This window comes from Acartia tonsa, chromosome 3, assembly GCF_053477335.1.
Source record: "Acartia tonsa isolate MP-2025a chromosome 3, ASM5347733v1, whole genome shotgun sequence".
In the NCBI taxonomy this organism is placed as follows: domain Eukaryota; kingdom Metazoa; phylum Arthropoda; class Copepoda; order Calanoida; family Acartiidae; genus Acartia; species Acartia tonsa.
In genome coordinates, this window is record NC_137262.1 from 13,321,439 (window position 1) to 13,327,565 (window position 6,127).

Below are 6,127 nucleotides of genomic sequence, written 5' to 3' on the forward strand. Positions count from 1 at the left end.
TACTGAAGGAAGTGTCATGTTAAAGGAAACCCTAAAAAGAATTGATTGTTAATTGGTTAGGAGCCAAAAGGAGCAGAGATATTGGAAAAAAAGTATATTTAAGAATTTCATGGTATGTCTCAGGAATGAAGGTATAATTAATTCTATCAAAACTCAAAAAAGATTGATTCTAAGCTAAAAGATAATCATTAATTGAGATAATTGAACATATCATATTAATCATGAGTTAATGTTATGCAGCAGAACTTTAAAAAAATCATCTGCTGTTATATCAGGTGTGTCACATAGGAAATGCCTAGGCCAAAGAAGAGGCCCAACTAGTAGTAATTGGAAGTTGCCTCAGATAAACAGTAAGAATTCATATTTGTAGAAAAGAATTTTCATCCACAGATAATCTTACCATTAAGAACTAGAACAATTCAATCAATTGATAAGTTAAGTTAGGTTAGAATTTGCTCACCTGTGCGGGGCTTGAATGCAATCAGTAAGGGAAATAATTTATGTTGTTGAAATCATAATCACAAATGATTTAATTTCAGACAGGCAACGAAAGCTGAACAAATTGTGAATCTCGATCCCGAAGGTATTATATTACTAGAGTTGGGCTCGATATAATTATCTCGCTATTGACTAGGTTTATTCAATGTTTTATTTACTTTCTTTTGGTTATCTGAATTCTGACTATTGACCCTATTCTTCCATTATCTTCTCCCTGACGATTTCTTTCTTTAAACTATTTTAGGATCTTAATATTTTTTATTTCAAATTGTCGTCCTGAAAGGAGCACTATGAGTTTTAAACATTTATCGCAGGAAAAACTTGAGCTCATATATAGACATTTATTTCCTATATAGATCTGTCATGGATCTTGATGCAATAGAGCATGCTGTTTTGTATATGTTAAAAATTAGAAGATTTCATTAAACAAAAGTTCCCGCAAATGAAAGTATTAAATTAGGTAAATTTCCATTAACAATTAAATATTTTCCTCTCCCTACACTCCAGGATATATTTCTATATTGAAAGGTATTATTTTAAACTGAGGGTGGAGTGCATAAAAGGCAAGGTGTAAATGTTTAAACTAATGTCATTAGATTTTAGGACTTAATTCTATTTTTGTTCTCATGGATTTTAATACCCTACAGTTTTCTCTAGCACAAAGGTTTTGATTTTTAAAAGTGATGCTTTTTCTATAATTAGGTTTGGTCCTTCCATCCATCCATAACGGTTAGCTCTTTTCGTTAATTTAGACATGTTAGAATTGTTGGTTTTTAATTTTTTTGACAACTAACTTTTGTATGATATAATTATCCTATTCATCTGATTTTTGTAACAATTAATCCTAGAACAACAAGGTACAAAATTATTGGCAAGGCATCTTTATAGTCAAATCCTAAAAATGAAAGTATATCCTTTTACTGTATCAGGTATTTAGGCAATTTAACAAGAAATTTAGGTACAATTTTGTTTATACTTACAAATCAATGGTCTGCTTATTAAGTTCTTATTTTTCTATATTTCTGAGATAGTAACACATTATTTATGGATTGATGTATATCAGAATAATTTGTTTGGCAAAGGACCAGTTTTGATCCAGCAGAAATAAACTGCATACAAACCCTTTCTGTATTATCTATTCCTTTAGAAAAAAGTTTGACTTTGAGTAAAAAATAAGAATTTAGAACTGGGCTAATTGAGGGTTTTAAAAAGACAAGTAAACGTGTTTTATAACATATAATCTTTAAAGTGACCAGTGTAGAGCACAGAAAAAAAAGAGTTTATCAAAAAAAATTTTAAAACACTAAAACATCAGCATTTAAAAGTGGGCAAATAAAACTAGAATTTAGAATTGTTGAAATTGGACTGAAAAAAACTTACTTTAAATTGGTACATTCCTCTCTTACTGAGTGTAATTATTGCAGAACCTTAATTCTAACTTGGGCCATTTTCAAACAGGGATCTTTAGGGATAAGGCAATGAAATATATCAACAAATATGATAGATAAAATTACACTGTAGACTAAAAGTAATGATGAAGAAGTTTTGAACAAACAAGTTTGTACCAACTAATTAAGATTAAATAAAAGTATTACAAGTTTTTAATGCAACGAATAAGAACATGTTTTTAAAACTTTGTGTACCAGCATAATTTACTGTCAATATATCCTCCCTCCCTGACTTGTAACCCTTACTCTCCTTTTTTCCCTAATTCCCCTTGGACTTGGAAAGTTTGGGGTTGAAACAGCAAAATTTAGCTGTGCAGCCAATAAACTCCTGTTTTAAAACTTATTTGTAAATTAATTTGAAAAGTCCCAGGAAAACATGAAGAAAAAATATAGTTATTACATATTAGCTATCTAAATTTTGTTAAAGATTGTATTTATCACTTTTTTCCTTTTCAGGTATAAGAAAACTGAGTCAGGCCATACAAAGTAAAACATGTAAATTAGAATGTTAAATACAAACATACAAGCGCAACATATACTGTAGTTTCTATTTTATCATTTCTTACTTCTACAGTGTGTTTTTTTTTATGAGAACTTTTTTGAAAACAATTTTACCCCACTTATAGTTATAAGAATTTAATTATTAATGGCTTATTTTTTTCGTTTTTTATAACCATTTATAGAACATCAAAAAAAACATTTCAGTTTTTATTAAAAAAGTGCAGTAAAATCAAAAATTCAAAACCTAGGTGTCAACATCTAAAAATGGTTTTAGCGCATTTTTTCATACTGAAATCTTTTACCCTTTGCAAGAAAGGCTGCAAAACGCTTCAAAGTTGAGATACAGAGTTAAAAATTGATACAGATACTATTGGGGACATGTACTATAACATATAAAAGTTTAAAGGCCATATCTCAACCAGGTAGGGAGTACTGACCCCCCAAAGTCGACTACTGAAAATCCAATTTTTTTCTTGCAAAGGGTAGAAGATTTGAGCTTAAGAAAAATGTGCTAAAACCATTTTTAGATTAGTTTTGAATTTTTGATTTTACTGTACTTTTTAAAATTAAAAGTAAAATATTTTTTTGATGTTCTATAAATGGTTATAAAAAACGAAAAAAAATAAGCCATTAATCATTAAATTCTGTAAGTGGGGTAAAATTGCTTTCAAAAAAGTTCTCATAAAAAAAACACACTGTATAAGCAAATTATAAGATTTACAGGGCTAGATTGCTAAAAAAGAGATTGGATTTTTCAACCCCACAATTCAGTGTGTAGTTATATCAACTCCCTCTGCTAAAGTTATCTCATTTGGTTTAGCAATTCAACTATTTCCAGAGGTGAGATAATTATCCCCCATACCCTTTCAAACAACAGGGAATAGGGGGAATTGTTTAGTTCAAGTGCCCCTACATTTAATTTACTGTTTTGTAATGTAAAAGAATGCCTACATCCTTTCAACTAAATCTTAAATATCAGACAAAGAGACAAAAGATTTATAATTCTTAAGGAAGGATGCTAACTATAGATCTAGTTAGATTTTATTCGCCAATTCAGTCGTGACTAATCGTTCCAGGAATAAGCATGTTTATTCTGACATACGGACTTTTTGGTCATGATTGTAGGGTTGCTAGTCATTTCTTTGTCAATCGCTTGTTAATCTCTCTTCAGCCTTTTAAATTAATGGAACGATTCTATCACACCTAGAATTAAGAAAAGCTTAACAAAAGAACAAGAGACAAAACTGAAGCAAATAAAAAAGTAAAGTCTGGTTATGTTGATCTAAGTTTATAGGGTAATTTTGTATCCCAGCATGTCAATTGTGTACGGTCATGCACTAAAACCCCATATCATATGTACTTACTTTACTTTTAGGATTGTATTAGTAATAAAAATCAATAGGAGTCATCAGTATTAAGATAGCAACTGAAAAAGATTATTGTTGACCCATATTTATAATACAAAGTGTTCAAAAAATAACAAAACAGCAGTAGGCAATCACTTTTAATTCAATAATAACTAGTAATGCGAGGCTCGTGTCATAACAAAGAGAATAAACTAATTATTGTAGAATGATATATGATAACAGGAAATGCCACATTAGTAGCAACACAACCACTGCCAGGGGCTAAAATTTCATGGATATCAAAACTTATATTTTTTACATCTTGAGTCAAGGAACATGGGATGGTTTATCTGAAGAAAAATTCGCTAAATTTTGATGATTTTTCGAAGAGTAGTCGACGTTAACTCTGTGTTTCGCCATGAAGGTATCTTCTAGACAAAAATGGACGCCGGATTAATTTTGTCGTAATTATTTGAAGTTTCAGAAGAATAGTCTCTTTTGCCTACATGGGTCTAAGATAGGGATGTAAATTGAATAAAACAAGATTTTAGCAATTTATTTTTTAATTTTTTAAAAATTCTATAATGTTTGTAAGTAATTTAAGCCTATAGAAAGTTTTTTTTTACATTAAAACATTATTGTCTTTAAATTAGAAGTTTTTTCATGTATTTTTAAATGAAATAATATTAACTTTTATTATATATAATACCACCAGTAAGACTTAATTTTTAAGACTTCAGGAAACCTTTCATTGTTCTTGTTAGGGCGGGAGGGAAAAATGCGTCAACGCCCATTTTATGATGTTTATGATTATTAAAAAGATATAAATTTTACCATGAATTATGGTTATGAGAGGTTTTTTGCTTCATATTTTTATATTTTATAGAAAATATCAAGGATGATAATGTGCATTGAAAGCAAAAATATTTAAATACATTATTATGATATAAGAAAGCATTTAGGAAAAAAAATTAAAGATAGATTCAGTGGCGTGCACAGTAATTATCAGGGGGATGTAAAACCATTAAGGGGTGATAAAAGAGAAAGGTAGGCTTTTCCAAGTTAAAGGGTGGTGTTGACACCCCTCTACATCCCCCTGCCGCACGCCACTGGATACATATCTTTAAAATCTTCCTAAAATGATATCTTCACTGGACAAAATTTTATTACTTCTTATTGTGGTTTAAAGTACAGGGAATAATTTATCTGCCATACAACTATCCCTGCAATAATTAGACTTTTGCAATGCATGCATACTCTTTCTGATTAAATGGAGATTGACAAGAGACACTAAATCTTCACCCACTTTGTTAGATTCTGTCTTTTATAGCTTAATTTTAGGGATAAGAATAAAAAAAAATTAAAGGCTTATCCATCTCAACCCAAGACTACTTTATCAAACTAACATCTTTGTACAGGCCATATATATATTTCAATAACTAAGGTTATCATTCTCAATCGTCCTAAAAACTTTTTTTGACATAAAAAAAGATATGTGAATCCCATTGTCCTTTCTCTCATCTGATTAAAACTGGCACAGCGTCATACTCATGGCATACAAAAATTAATTTTGTATTTGGGTTGACATTTTCATTGGCTAAATAATATGTATTTAATTTCCAGTGACAACAGCCATAAAAAAAATACGGGAAAAGGAGGGGGGGGGGGGGGGGGGGAGGTTGACTAAGTATAACACATCTCAACATTTCTTATATTTGATATTAGGATCCTGAATTTTTACAGCTATTCAAATAAATTTAAACATGGAGGTAAAAAATTCAAAATCTATAAATAAGTATTTTTTAAAGTATTCATTAATTGATTAGTTATATTGAATTTATATGTTTTTAATTCATCCTTTTGTCTTTTTCTTTTAAAACACACCCAATAAAAACTATATCTCAAAAGTAGTATTAATTGTTTAATTTTTCTTACACTCTTGGTTTCATTTGATATTTAAGTTTATTTTAAGGCCATACTATTATACAAAACAATCTATTTTAAGGATTATTTTTATGTCATCTTCCTGAAACAAGCATGTTTCACAATTAGCCACTAAAACCCCGGGACAGTTTGAGGGCATGGTTCTAAAACAGGGGCTATAAATCGCCCAGGGTAAATTATATGTCCCTTGAAAATGGGCTCCGTGTCATCAAATCAACCATCAAATATAAAACTAAGTCTCTCTCTCACTCTCTGCTAGCAGCGCAGTGAGTCAGATAATTTAGAAAATATTTTGATTGTGTTTTAAGTATTAGTTTGGGTTTCTCTTATTTAATAAATCAAAATTTATCTTCGGTCACATTGCGCCATTAAAATTTTCAAAGCTTTACT